This window comes from Rattus norvegicus, chromosome 18, assembly GCF_021556685.1.
Source record: "Rattus norvegicus strain SHRSP/BbbUtx chromosome 18, alternate assembly SHRSP_T2T, whole genome shotgun sequence".
NCBI lineage: Eukaryota > Metazoa > Chordata > Mammalia > Rodentia > Muridae > Rattus > Rattus norvegicus.
This window is the reverse complement of record NC_141551.1, coordinates 4,993,042-5,008,328: the sequence shown is the minus strand read 5'-3', so window position 1 is coordinate 5,008,328 and position 15,287 is coordinate 4,993,042. Positions and strand designations below refer to the sequence as shown.

The following is a 15,287-nucleotide window of genomic DNA, read 5'->3' as shown; positions in this document are numbered from 1 at the left end:
CTGTGCAAATCTGAACTCGTGGTGGATGGCTGCAATTCGAGCGGCTGTTTGGCTTATGTGTACTTAAGAAGCAGCATTGTTCAAAGACAAAGTGCAGAGCATCGAGTCAGAGGGCTGTTAGTTCTGCTTCTGCTGCTGGCTCCCAGTGGAGCCCTCTCCAAATGGCTTCATCTCCTGGCCTGGGATCACCCGGCCAGGGAAGGTAATGGAACTCGGTCATCAGCTTTCCACAGGCAGGAGATGGCTCTACAAGACGCTTGTCTCCACAGCCTACCACAAAATGCTGAAAAGGAGAAGCCCCTGGTTTCAGAGCTTTTGCATTTTTTTTTTTAAAGAAGAGAAGGATAGCAGTGTGTGTCCCGGACCCTGATAGACATTATTAGTCTGAATAGTATAAGTATAAACTCGATACTCATGGAGCACGTTCATGGAATCGTGCTTAAAACGGTTACCACACTCTGAGTCCTGTGACCTCTGGTAAACCCTGAAGATCTCAAGCAAACAGCAATAATCACCGCAGTATTTTGAGGTAAGAAAAATGCAACCTGGACTGATGGCTGTGACGATCCCTTGTCACCAGTGGACCAGCCTGTGAGAGCCACATCTCCAGCAGTACAAGGCAGGGGCGCTGCTGTTCTAAAACTTAGCCTCCTTGACATCCCGGTGCAGGACTTGCGTGATCCATCTTGGTGGGCTGGACATGACCCCCGCCCCCACCGCCAGAGCCTCGGATTCATTCAGGCTCCCCCTTTGGCTTCCCTAAGAATTCTGGGTAACGCTGGTTGCAGACCCCACTTTGAGAACCACTGGCCCTACCTCATTTACAAGTCGTGGAATGGATGAGGTGTGAATAACCAAGTGATATTCTCTGTTGTGTTTCCAATTTAAAAACAAAAACAAAAAAAAACTTTTGTCAAATTTTATTATCATTCACAAACAAGTATTTTGTAGTGATTAAAGTATACACATCTGCTGTAATGTTTCATGTGAGTGTGTGTTTAGCTTTTTAATTCAAGGAAAAGCTACACCTATACGTTCCACGATGGGTTGTCAGCGTGCTATTCAGTTAAAGAGCTTCCACTGGTTATGTAAATAAGGAAGTATGCTTAGAATATGCAAGCATCCATAATTAAAATGCTCAGCTACATATTTTTAAAAAATTAAGATCTCTGGCCTCTCCAGGATTTTGCACTTAAAATGAAATAGCCACACTTGATAATGATTTTTTAAAAGCTTTGCATTTTTGGTTATTAACAAGAAGGTTATGTTTTTATAAAAGGACACGTTGGTTTATGGAAAGTAGGTGACGTATTATCCCTGTATTAGATCCCATGCTGCCTTTCCTATCATTGCCTTTAGAGACCTCCCAGGGTTGTGGCAAACACCAGGGCTTGGGATTCTCAGGAAGCAAGAGAGAGAGAGATGTCCATTCTGGCAGCACAAATGGCTGGCTATGTGGCTCCCTCATCACAGACATGGGTCAGCCTCCCCTGAGGCACAGCTGGGAAGCCACATTTGTTGGCCACTCTTCATGCCACATTAATTGATTGATCCTCCAAAGACTATAATGCACCTTCTATCTGGTAGAGCCTTCTTCCTAGTAATCGGTCAGTCTTCTTTGGATGGTAAATGGCTAAGCAGTGCTCAGGCAAACGCTTCCAGCCAGCTTTGATCAGTTATCTTCCGTATATTTATATTCTGCCTCGTTCCATAAGGCTGGAGCGCAACATGAAGATTAATAAGAATACCAGTGTGCTTTATGTTTATGTAGCTATGATCAAATACCTGATCTAAAGAGCTAAGCCAGGAAAGATGGCTTTGAGCTCATGGTTTCAGAGAGTTTAGTTTGTGTCCATTTGATCTCACGTGCTTAGTCAGGATATTGTGGTGGGTAGCATAGGAGAGCTGGAGACCAGGAAACAGAACGAGGCTAGAAGTAGCCATGGATACTCTGCTTCCAGGACATACATACTTCCTCAGATCAGTCCCACTTCTAAAGTTTCCAGGACCCCCCAAAGTAGCTCTAGAGACCAAGTGGTCAGATCACAAGTCCATGGGCAACATTGCATACTCCGGTAATAGCAACTAGCATTATGGGAAGTCTGAAGGGAGACTATGGGTGGAAGTAGTTGCCTGGTTTATGCTTCAATTTTGTTTTTGAGGCCATTTTAGTACTGACTTGGAGCTTCCTGCTAGTAAAGGGGGAAAAATAACCTGAACGAAAGGAATACATTAGTTTCTCAAGAGAAAATGTTTTTCTAGTACTTAATTCCAAAAGAGATTTCTCAAAGGCCTTATATCTGAGTAGGGGGCCAATATAATGGCCCTGTTTGTGACTCTAATTCTGTGACAGAAGGCAGTGGGTTTTGTGTGAAAGAAGGCTGCTGCACGTGTGAGAAACCAGGATGTGCCAACTTGTCCTCCAGTACACAAGACAGGTACAGAACAAAGAAAGCATGACCTCCCGAAAACGTCAGTCGTTGCTAGGTTAAGCTGCTCTAATGGAGAAGGTCATGTGGTTTTTGCTATCCCCCACCCCTACCGTTTCTACTTGCTTTAACTTTGGAACCACAAGGGACATGTCAAACAAGTCCCATCCCACAGTTACTGATTACCTTGGCCTGATTAGAAGCATCCACAGTGACTCCAGGAGTCCAGTGTAAGAACCACTTTCAAGCATACAAGCTCAGGAGAGTGGGTTGAGCTCAAGACTAGAACTTAGGCAATGTATTGCTAGAAGTAGAAGTGCAGAATGGGGCACACGTGCCCTTCCCTCAGTGTTGCCTTTTACAACTGAGCATCTCAAGTAATGGAGCAACTAAGTACCATAGTAAATATGAAAGGAAAAGACGACCCAGCGTCCATCATTCATATACTGGTCCAGAGATTACTAATTTGACCAGTGAGATCTCGTCTCCTGAGATCGCTGACAGCCTGGAGGTCCTGTCCAAGTCAGAGAGATGGGACTCCTGGTGCCAGATTGTTCGTGTCTCAGGAGTCGCCAGCAGCCCCGGTGGTTATGTGCTATGTCCCAGTTTCCAAATGTTGGCAATCCATTCTGCTTCTTGTAATTCAAATTGTATTAACCCCACTGTGTGGACCATATGAGATACTCCGCAGGCCAGGCCTGATTCTCAGGTTTGCAAGCTTTGACCTCTGGTTTTAACCTTTCCCCTAATTCTCATTCCACCTCTTTAGACAGTAATGTAGGTTGTACATGTTAGCATTCCTATGATGCTGTGTTTGTAATTATTATGTGCAAATTTGAAGTTGCCACGTGACCTTCAGCTTCATCACGTATGAGTATGAGCAGTAGTTAGTTAACTGAAGTTAACTGAGTTAGTTAGTCTGTGTTCTGTCTCGCCTGCTTCCATTCCTGGACAGGGAGACTTCAGGTGCTGGACAATAATAACACAATTTAAGGTTCTCTGATGCAAGTCAAATCTGCTGTCTTCTAATAAATTGGAGGTCCATTTGTGACTCTTTGGAAATCACACAAATGGGTGATAGGGTCAAACTGCTACCTTGATACCTGATACATATAATGGTTGCCTTAGCCCAGGCGGACCGTCACAGCATGATCTCTAAGCCTGTCTTCTCAGAGCAGTCCTGGGTCTGTTTCAGAACTGGACTAAGGAATCCAGGAACCCTCATCTTCCACTCCACAGAGTGTGACAGCCTTGACTTTGTGTCTGTTTATGCCTGTTGGGCACAGCATCGCAGAACCCTTGAGAAAGGAAGTTTAGAAATCCAGATCCCATTACAGAACACCTGCAAACCCTCCTCCGGTTAGCGGCAGCAGCCCGAAGCCTCTTACCTCCTCCCTCTCCAGGAGGAAGTTTCCACTAAAGGCACTAAAAAAAGAGCTCAAGGAAGAGGGATGAGCCTAGATAAAAAGGACACAGCAGGAGTCTCTGGCAGTGTCCAAAGCGCAGCTCTGGTAAGCACCACATTTCTGGGTGAGAGCCTCAGAGGCAGGAGTGGCCTAGACCACCGCTCCAGATTCCTCTGTAATGAAGTCAGCTGTCAGCTCCTTAGGGGGAAGGCACGGAGCCCCTTTATTTCCAAGCAGGTGTTGCAGCATATTAAAGGTTCCATTCCATCTTGCGCTCACATCCTGAATGAGCCAGTTTGCAGGCAAGCTCGGTTCTTTCTGCAAAGAGAGAAACTTGGCAATGATGGAGGCGGAATACTTAAATGGCAATCAACTTCTGGCTCGTATCAATTAATTCCTTCATGGACTTCTGCCTAAGTATAGCATCTTGAATTCCCAGCTGTGGAAGCTATGAAAAACAACCCCAGCAACACATGCCACCATCTCGGAAAAACGACCCCAGTGAAAGGAAGGGGATGGTGGGCAAGCCACCTCTGGGAACCCATGAATTCCGATGTGGGGCTCTTGTCTTTTGTTCACCTGTGTTGTACAGAACAGTGCATATACCCATTCCTCTGGATGGGAAATGCATCAAGAAAACTTCCAGTAAGTTTATGTGAAATCTCTCAGAAGCCTTATCTCGGCTTTGAAATTTGCGGATCCAAGCAGAATGTGGGGCTGAGAGTCAAGGAGGAAATATCTCCTCACTTAGGAACCACAGAAACCTGTGGAAAATAGTTTTCGTCTTGAGGGATCTGCCACAGACACCTCTGAGTCTATGTTCTGTGATCTAGGAGCACTTTAATCAGGAGCCACTGCAGGCTGAGGGTGAGTATGCACATTGCCCCTGAGAACTGCCAATTCTTCACTTCATCTGGTACCTGCAGACGCTGCAATCCGGACCACGCCATCTACACTGGGGACTGTGAGTGTTCAGATGTATCATAACTCAGGTAAGCTCTCCACAACTAATGCTCTCATAGTGAGACTAGCTGCAGGGTACAACCAATGGAAGTCAAGGTCCCTTACCTCATCCTGCCCCCGACTACCACTGACTCTCTGCTGTCCTTGCCTGAATCAGCAAAAAGAATAGAATTCCTTCCCACAGAAGGGCAAACTTCATTTTCCGAGAGCCACATTCCACATCCTGTCACATCCTGTCACATCCTGTCAGAGGTGGGAGCCTTCCAGCTTCTTTAAGCCATGGGGAGACAGCTCACTTGGTAAGGAACTTGCCTTGCAAATGCATGACTCGAATTTGATCCTCAGAACTGAAGTAAAGAACTCACATGTGGTGGCACACACTTGCAATCCTAAAGCTACGGAAGTGGAAACAAGAAATCCTACAGATCTCCGGCCAGTTAACCTCGCCCAATCAGTGAGTTCAAGGCCAGGGAGAGAGTCTTTTCCAAAAAAAAAGCAAGGAGGATGGCACCTGAGGAGCCCAAGAATGACTCTGGGATTCCATACACATGTACATAGGTGTGTATGCGCACACATGCACATATGCACTTATATGTACACATGCACATATGCATGTATATGCCCACATGCACAAATAGAAAATAAATACCATGGCTACTTTAATTAACTTAAATGGAGTTCTAAAATTTAGTTCCTTCCCCTCAGTACCCCTCCCACTTTTATCCCTTAGGTATAGAAAAGGTCCCTTCATCTGGCTCACTCTTTCTCTGTCTCAGTATCTTTTTCTTATCCTCAGCTTTCACTATGTATTTATGTCTTTCAATATATGCATATTGCACACACACACACACACACACACACACACACACACACACATATTTCTAGTATATATTTTCATCCTCCCAGGGCTTTTTTTTTTTTTTTTTGCTTGATTTTCTTCTAAATTTCTCAGTTTGCGGTCTGCTTCTATATCCTCCCCTTCCTGGCTGCTGCCTCTCCTTTTACTGAGAATGTGTTTTCCAAGGTCACCTGCGATGGCCTCAGCCACCCGTCAGTCTTGGTCATCTTGCTTATTACTCCTTCTTCTGCCCTAATCCTCCTGCCCAGCTCTGCGTTCTCGCTTGAAAATACTCTTATACTGAGTCACTCACATACATTAACTCCACTTTCTGGTTTCTCACCTTCCCCCATTCCACCCTATATATGGCTATCATGTTAATCTGCATAAAACACGTTTTATACCAGTTTCTCGTTCGGGAAGTACTTAAGGCTCCCGAGGTAATAATGAGCAAGGAAGATCAAACTGAAGACTTTCTCTCCTACTTAGCAGTCACGTATACCAAATTCCTTCTCTTTCTGACGTGACTTCTCCCACCTTCAGTTTGAGGGATAGGTAAACTTACAAGATACTGCAGCATTGTTTCTAGCATTTTATCAGGGCTAGAAATACATGAAGCGTAGTAAATGTAGCTTAGTAAAGATGTATTTACTCCAGACTCTCTTTGGGCCAGTTCTAGAAATTTTTTTACATCAAACTTTTTACCCTTCCCATTCCTCTGTGTCTCTATTTCTAATCTTTCGAAAATACACACTCCTTAACAGATTGTCTGCCCTGAGAACCTTAAATAATAATTTTATCCACCACAAGAAGTTTAATATTTCTTTGACTTTCTGGAGGAATAGCCTAATTGTTGATTTAGTTACTTCTCTGTCAGTGTGATAAAATATCATGGCCAAGGTGACTTTCAAAAGGGAGCGTCCATTCTCCCTTACAGCTCCAGAAGGAAAGTCCACAACAGTGAGGAGGATGTGGCCAAAGGCAACCAGACCAGGAAGCAGAGAGCGCATCTCCAACCACAAGCCGAAAGCAGATAGAACAAGTGGGAGTGAGGCTTTGCTGTGTGCTCTCCAAGCCCACCCTTCAGAGATATCCTCCCTCCAACAAGTCTGTACCCCTTTAATTCCCCAAACAGGAACACCAGCTGGGAAACAAGTGTCCAGGTGCCTCGACTATGAGGAAAATTTCTCTTCCAAACAACCATGTTTGTCCTGTTCAACGTTCCCAGCCTGGTGGTTCACCCAGACTCAACCTGCTTCAAGTCTTTGCAGAGTGAGTTACTCTTGTTACTATTCCCACCTATCTGCTCTCACTCTTTCTTCACCCTCCCCTCTTACCTCAGTTCTATTTTCTGGACCCAAGTTAACTTTCTCTTCCTCCATAATGCTCCTGCTAAGCTGCCTTGGAAACTAGAAGTCAAGTTTTTTTCTTCCTAAGCAAATTGTTTTTCTTTAAAAGATACAAGAGGTCTCTGCATGGTCCTCCCTCCTCTCACTTTTTGTTTGTGTGATTGTTTGGTTTGGATCAACAAGATCTCACATACCCCAGGCCCCAGGAATTTGATATATAATTGAGGAAAACCTTAACCTTCCAAGCTTCCACATCATGAGTGTGCCACCATGCTTTGTCTGTTCAGCGCTGAAGATGGAAGTCAGAGCCTGTGCACACTGGGGAGACACTGCCAGTCCAACTGCATCTCAACTCTCCTGTGCTTTAACCCACTTCTGGGCTCTCCACCTTCTATAAGGGCAATAACACATCAATGAATTCATATCTTAGCTTATCACCCTCAGTTCACTAAAGGTCAGCATACATAGGCTATGGTGCCTCTCAGGTCCAGGTCCAAATGATACAGAAGTACTTCTCCATCCTCTGCCAAATACAAAGGACAGAGTTTGTGTCCTATGCTGTGTCTCATGCTGACGGTTGATTATAAATGAAAACATAAGTGTGTTTTTACCCCAATGATCACATGTCCCTGACTGGGACCTCTGCCCTACACCATGACATGGATCAGAACACATTCTAATAGTCACGGGGAAGATTAAAGTTCAAAATTTGCATACCATTTCATATCAGCTGCAAGTTAAAAATCATTAAGTTGAGCCATGTTAAGTCAGGGATCCTATGAACAGTTACCTGGAAATTTAGTCTCTGCCTCTTCTCTGCGTCTTCTATTTGCCCCGGTCTCCTGAACATGAAGAAGACATCTGAGTGAGCACAGATCGCAGAGTGAGCCTTAGGGTCATTGAGCACCATATTCCAAAGGCCTCCCTCTTTGGTCCACTAGACATAAATGACTTCATCCAGAGAGTTTAGTACCAAAATTCTGCAATGACCCCCATCCATGATCAGCAGCTGGCTGTAGGGCAGAAAATGGTCCACAGCAGATAGAACACTGTTTCCTCTAACATCAATGGGATCTTGTAGTAGACAGGATCAAGCTGCCCATATTCAATATTCAGCACAGAAATTAAAAAAAGCATTCAAAACCAAATCTGAAAAAGTACTGGATCATATGTAAATCCAGGTGTTAGCCCATTCCTTTCTCAGAGCAACAAAGATGTCGTCGGCTGTGATTGCAGATAGGAAGAGCTTTTCCTTCTGATGGAATGAGAGTATACCGAACAGAGCACACAGTATATTCCCATGACAAATATATTTACACTCAACTCAGAACATGCAGAGAAAAGAAAATGTCAATAGTTGACAGCTTCTTGGCCTATGGGGTGTAATCCAGGAACATAATAAATTCATTTAAGCTTGGTGTTGAATAAATGCATGTTACGGCCATGCATTTTTTTTGGCCTTTCCCTCGACACATTGTTTGAATACAATGTCACATCTCTCTTCATGTTACCTGCTCCTTGGGCTGCTGTCAGCAGACATGTACCTAGCTAATATTTTGGGTCAAATCTGCAGTAATTTTCCCCACAGATAGAAACAAGAAAGGGATACCATGAAAAAAAAAGTCTTATTGCCAAAATAGGTGTATCGACTATTTCATGTTTAGAATACACACCTCACAGATGCCCGCTGATAGGAGGCTGCAGAGTCCAGAAAGCAAGATATATTGCCACAGAAGATCTTAATCACACTGATAAATGGATAATCAGAGCCAAGGGAACATAAACCACATAAAAGGACACCTCAATTTAGAACCTAATATGAACTTCCGCCTGCCAGTATATTTCTCATCTCGTGCAAATTGGACCTGAAGACAATGCCCCTCCCTGACAGAGCTCAGAAGCTATCAAACGTTTGAGGCTTTGTGTGTGAAAACATGACATATTGGTTAAGACTCAAAATAGCATGTTGCTGGTAGAGTTCGAATGTGTAAGAAATACTACACCCCACTGTTTTCATAAGCTCTGGAGTTCCATTGAGTTGAGACAGATGGTAGCAGGCAAAGACGCAATCTTACCATCAAAAGCTAAAATATGTCAGAAATATGTTAGCGAGCAAAACAGAGCAGATCACTTACTTCGCATGTCGCGACAGCTTGCAAAACATGCTAGGGTAGCGAAGCTCTGGTTATGTAAATAGAAAGAACAGTAGGCAGAGTGGCAGCAAATGGCACAAATAATGGTGTGTGTTAATTGTCCTTTCTTTGTAGTTTGGGTACCCGAGTCAAACATGTAACCACAAGAAGCCCCAGATGAACATCAAGAGGTGGTCAGAATCGCCCAAGAGGATCTGCTTTCCTTCCATGAGCAATGAGTTTCTTAGTGCTGGATAAGATGTTTAACTAAATTACAGAAGGCATTCCAGTCTCCCAGAGGGAACTGGAAGGATTCCGCTGAGAATCATCATGCCAGTTAGCTTAAGAAAGAAGAGGTGGGTGTCACTTTAAGATAAGACGCACCCAGAGCTTTCGGTATACATCAGTCTCAGCTCAGGGATCATTCTCTGACCTCGGGCCTTCCGATTGCCTAGCCTAGTTGATTTCTTTCTTCTAATTAGTGTAGTGGGGAGTGAAGGTTGGGTTCCTCGTGACAGGGCTAGGGAATGGAAGTGATGGAGTTTGAGCATCTTCTGCAGATCAGATTGTGATTCGCTATCATCCAAGGAGAAACTTCTTGATGCTGCACCATTGTGGTGACTATCTATGTCCAGTGTGAGTTCAGATATGACCTTTCCCCCCATCTTCTGCAGCCAGGGAATACGTGAGTGGGTAAAAGATGATGGTGGGCTCCTCTGTCCCTAGGTTCCTCACCTCTCTCAATGGTCTACACCCATCCTCTACACACTTTACCACACTCAGCTCTGACAACTCTCCACTGCTGTAGGATTTTCCTCAGGAAACACTGGAGGGCACTGCTTTTTGGAAATAGCTTTAACAACTACATGGGCCGAAGATAAGGTAATGAAGGGGACCTGCGTTGCTTTTGGCGAGGCATCAAAGGAGACTCGGCCCAACACTGGCCCGACCAGAGTAGGTAGTAACCCCAGTTGGGCAGCGAGCAAGTGAGACTAGCAAATATTTATTTATTCCATTTGTCACTTTCTTTGTTTTTTTTCTCCTCCTCCTCCTTCTACAGATAATGTGGCACTCCTTAGTATGGAGCCCAGTCTGACTCCAACTCACTAAGTAGTTCATCCTAGCTGTGCTCACTTCATGATGATCATCTTGGCTCAGCCCCCAGAGTGCAGAGATTATCCCTAGATAAAGAGAGAAGATTCGATGTGATGTTTTGGTTTGGTTTAGTAGGGTGGGGAAGGGTGTGCTTGTCACTGAGAGTTGAGAAAACTAAATTTCTTTACCCTTTACAAAATTTCAAGTCAAGGTGTATTACTCACTACTGATCGTACAGGAGGTTCTCAATTTCTTAATTGTACCAAAAAAATCTTAATTAAACTGTTTTAATTGAATTCCTAATAAAAATGAAATGTAAATTCTTAATTGTGCAGGAAGAGGTCTTAAATTCTTCATGAAGAGTTTAACCTGGGTATTTCTGGTCGTAGGGATGAAGAAAACAGAAATCTGGAACCCGGAGAGTACGGGATTGGATGGCAGCTCACCTCACAGCCATAGACACTCCGGGAGCACAGTACTAAGAAGGGGGTGGCTGGAGCAAGAGTCTGCAGACAGAAGGAGCTCACTCCCCTGCAGGGGACTGCAGAGCTGGCTGCCTGGGTGTCACGATGGCTGCCCACCTCACCTGTCCTGCACCCTATCTATCTACACTTGACTTCAGTCCAGCAAAATCAAGTTGTGCCAATGCCGATGCTGTGTGGCTGGAATAACAGTGTGAGTTTCTCTGGCTTCGCTGTTTATCCCCAGAGGCTTTATCCCAAGAGGCCTCATAGAGTAACTTTTGTATAGTGATTTCTCTTGGAACTTTGAGGCATTCTGGTGTTAAGTGTAAAAGCAATAAACATTGTGTACAAACTACGTATGTGTCTCCCTAAATCCATAGGACTCTCACCTGATATCGGAATGGTAAGGCAACTTTGCCAGGGTCTTGAAGGGAAGCGAAAGTATAAATCAAAGTCAATGATTATATGATGAAAAAAAATCAGAACAATTTGTTTTCATGGGCCATGTATTTTATTTATCACTTAAAATTTAGTGAGATGACTCTGTAGACAAAGGGGCTTGCTGCTGAGTCTGAGGACCCGAGTTCAATCCCTAGGTCCCACATGGTAGATGGGAGAACAGACTGGTGTAAATTTCCTCTGACCTCTACTCAAGTACTGTGTGCATGTAGACACACACACACACACACACACACACACACACACACACACACAGAGAGAGAGAGAGAGAAAGAGAGAAAGAGAGAGAGAGAGACAGAGAGAGCACCACCCACAAACTAATAAATGTGATTCAAAAATAATATAAAAGAAACAGGTAAAATTGTCTCTCTACGCATAGACCATCAATATTTATTAACTAACATCCTCCTTGGCATTCCATTGAGAAGAATAACCATTTATTAGACCAAATAAGACCTCTACAACTGTCATTGTGTGTGTGGTGGGGGTTGACTCGGGGTGGGTTCGTGGTAAGTAAAATATGAAATATGCAACTCACTCTTGCCGCTAACTTTGCAGCAGGTGAATTCTAACTGACAGGAAGTAATGAATGCAATAAGCTGAAGGGAATACCTTAGTTTAAGCAGCCATATGCTTTAGTTATCAATGAGAGTGTAGAGATAATGGTCCCACCTCGCACTTCACTTGGTTGTTCTTAAGTGCACATAAGTGGAATTCCTTCCATCGATGGAGCTGATACAGACAAATCTTTGGGGGACTGTTTTTACACGAGAAAGGAGGTTCAGGGCAAAGTCATTTCTGAGAGAAGTTAAATGGAGAATTGGCTGTTAGTGTAACGGTGCCGGGAAGCAATGTGGAGGGGCTTGGGCCCAAATGCTTACCTGCTGTAAGTTCTTTGAGCAAGGACTAAGGTTTAAGTGTGCCTCTAAGGTAGAGAAAGGTCCTGATCACACGATGACCATTATGGAGACGAAAGTGATTGTGAATAAGAATGATACCTCCAATTGGTACCCAATAATTGTTCATTATTATTCATGAACACAATATTCCTGAAAGTTCCTTCAACCCGGGAGCAACCAAAAGTTCCAAGAGCTATAATACTTCTATTTTTCATCACGTTTTGTAGCAGATGCCATGCGCCATACTAGCCTTGCAAAACTGAGATATAGATGGTTATTTTGTTCAGTAAGTATGGTGGGCGATGAGTCAGGATGCAGAGAAACAGAACAATTCTGCAGGTCACTGACAAGGTGCTGTGTGAGTCCAGAAGAGATTGTTATAACATATATCTCAATACACAGAAAGGTCATGCCTTCTCAGAACCATCAAAGCACCATGTGTCGATCGGGCCTTCAACATCTGAGGCCGGCTTCTACTTTCTCTAATCACCCAAAGCTCTACAATACCAAATAAGTCTAGGAGTCCCCACACCTGAAGTCCACTGAAACTATTCAAACCAGTTCCAAAATAAAGTTTTGGTCTATGTTTTCTCCTAGTCCTTTCGCATGTGGCCAAGGCTGGCCCCTCCACAGACAGTTCTATGTCGAATGTTATACTCCTGTTTACGGTAATGGTAAGTATAAACATTTTTTCCAAAGCTAAGAAAAATGACTCAGTTGGGAAAAGCTTGCCACACCAACACGGGGCTGAGTTGACATTTCCAACAGCCTTATAAATACCCAGCACAGTGGCATGCTTCTGAAACCCCAGGAGTTGGGAGGCAGAGACAGTGGGACCCTTGAAGTTTTGCTGGCCAGTCAAGCTGAACTCGTGAGCTATAGATTCAATGAGAGACCCTGTCTTCAAAATTAAGATAGTGAATGAGCAAAGATACCTGATTTCAATGACACACATACCTGCACAAGCACATGCAATACACACGCATAGTGACATATATACACATTATACACATTGTTTCTTTCTTTTTAACATCATTTCTTTTGTCTTACCGGGTATGGTTTCAACCAAATCTTAAGTGCCTTAAATGAGGTGTGTCAGTAAAGTGTGAATAAGGACTGGGAGAAAAAAAGAAAGCTATCAGATTCTAGAATAGGACTTCAGGAGCAGCAGGTCAATGGAAAACTATTTCCTACCCAGCCCCAGCTGATCTCCCTGCAGCTAGGACTGCTCTAGAGCCTACCTACAGTACTACTCTGCTTCTCAGGATGAGGCCCAGAGACAAAAAAAGCACAGCAGAGATTGCTATCCCCCACTGCATGATTGTACCTGATGTGGTCTCCGCCAGTTGCTTTGGAACATACCCTGGCCCCACAAATCTCAGGACCTTAATCTAACTTTCTTTGTTCCAACCTAGGGAACCCTGAAACATTATTAGAATATCTTTCTAATTAATGGAGTTAGCAAAATGTCACTACTCAAGGGACAGGAGCCAGAATTTTTCTATCTGAGTAAAGCTAAGAAATGAGTTAAATTCTGAGTGCCTACACATGTTAGAGTATAGTCATGGTATCACTTCCACTGTTCCACTATTTCCTATCTGTCTTCTAGGTAGAGACTTACCCAAGACTAGCAAAATCGATTCAGTGCAAGAATGGAAGGAATAAATAATATCACAGGATAAATTCTCCCATATCCCTTCTTCATGCCTCTGCTTTTTGTAAAGATAACCTCTGATGCCTGCGATGACAACAGATGTAGAGGAAAAGGTAGCTGTGACAGAGTGCCAACTCAAGCACAGAAGACGGCATGATGGCAGAGACACTGAATACAGGCAGTACAACGGTGGTCCTGAAGATGGGTGTTAACAATGATGGTCCTGAAGATGGGTGTTACAATGGTGGTCCTGAGGATGGGTGTTACAATGATGGTCCTGAGGATGGGTGTTACAATGGTGGTCCTGAGGATGGGTGTTAGCAATGATGGTCCTGAGGATGGGTGTTAACAATGATGGCCCTGAGGATGGGTGTTACAATGGTGGTTCTGAGGATGGGTGTTACAATGGTGGTCCTGAGGATGGGTGTTACAATGGTGGTCCTGAGGATGGGTGTTACAATGATGGTCCCGAGGATGGGTGTTACAATGGTGGTCCTGAGGATGGGTGTTACAATGATGGTCCTGAGGATGGGTGTTACAATGATGGTCCTGAGGATGGGTGTTACAATGGTGGTCCTGAGGATGGGTGTTACAATGGTGGTCCTGAGGATGGGTGTTACAATGATGGTCCCGAGGATGGGTGTTACAATGGTGGTCCTGAGGATGGGTGTTACAATGATGGTCCTGAGGATGGGTGTTACAATGATGGTCCTGAGGATGGGTGTTACAATGGTGGTCCTGAGGATGGGTGTTACAATGGTGGTCCCGAAGATGGGTGTTACAATGGTGGTCCTGGGGATGGGTATTACAATGGTGGTCCTGAGGATGGGTGTTAACAATGATGGTCCTGAGATGGGTGTTACAATGGTGGTCCTGAGGATGGGTGTTACAATGATGATCCTGAGGATGGGTGTTACAATGATGGTCCCGAGGATGGGTGTTACAATGGTGGTCCTGAGGATGGGTGTTAACAATGATGGTCCTGAAGATGGGTGTTAACAATGATGGTCCTGAAGATGGGTGTTACAATGGTGGTCCTGAGGATGGGTATTACAATGATAGTCCTGAGGATGGGTTTTAACAATGATGGTCCTGAGGATGGGTGTTACAATGGTGGTCCTGAGGATGGGTGTTACAATGGTGGTCCTGAGGATGGGTGTTACAATGGTGGTCCTGAGGATGGGTGTTACAATGGTGGTCCTGAGGATGGGTGTTACAATGGTGGTCCTGAAGATGGGTGTTAACAATGATGGTCCCGAGGATGGGTGTTAACAATGATGGTCCTGAAGATGGGTGTTACAATGGTGGTCCTGAGGATGGGTGTTACAATGGTGGTCCTGAGGATGGGTGTTACAATGATGGTCCTGAGGATGGGTGTTACAATGGTGGTCCTGAGGATGGGTGTTAACAATGATGGTCCTGAGGATGGGTGTTACAATGATAGTCCTGAGGATGGGTGTTACAATGGTGGTCCTGAGGATGGGTGTTACAATGATGGTCCCGAGGATGGGTGTTACAATGGTGGTCCTGAGGATGGGTGTTACAATGGTGGTCCTGAGGATGGGTGTTACAATGGTGGTCCTGAGGATGGGTGTTAAC

General features: G+C 44.4%; 1 protein-coding gene across 1 annotated transcript in view; it reads left to right on the top strand.

The window, feature by feature from the left end:
- The window catches only part of Zfp521 (zinc finger protein 521), a 295,122-nt gene extending 282,414 nt beyond the window's left edge, over positions 1-12,708 (top strand). Inside the window, exons 7-11 of the transcript XR_015642373.1 lie at positions 4,669-4,827; positions 6,772-6,908; positions 9,253-9,473; positions 10,602-10,887; positions 12,632-12,708. The gene's annotated coding sequence lies outside the window, so the exon portion shown is untranslated. The remainder of the gene's footprint in view (positions 1-4,668; positions 4,828-6,771; positions 6,909-9,252; positions 9,474-10,601; positions 10,888-12,631) is intronic.
- The last annotated feature ends 2,579 nt before the right edge of the window (positions 12,709-15,287 follow it).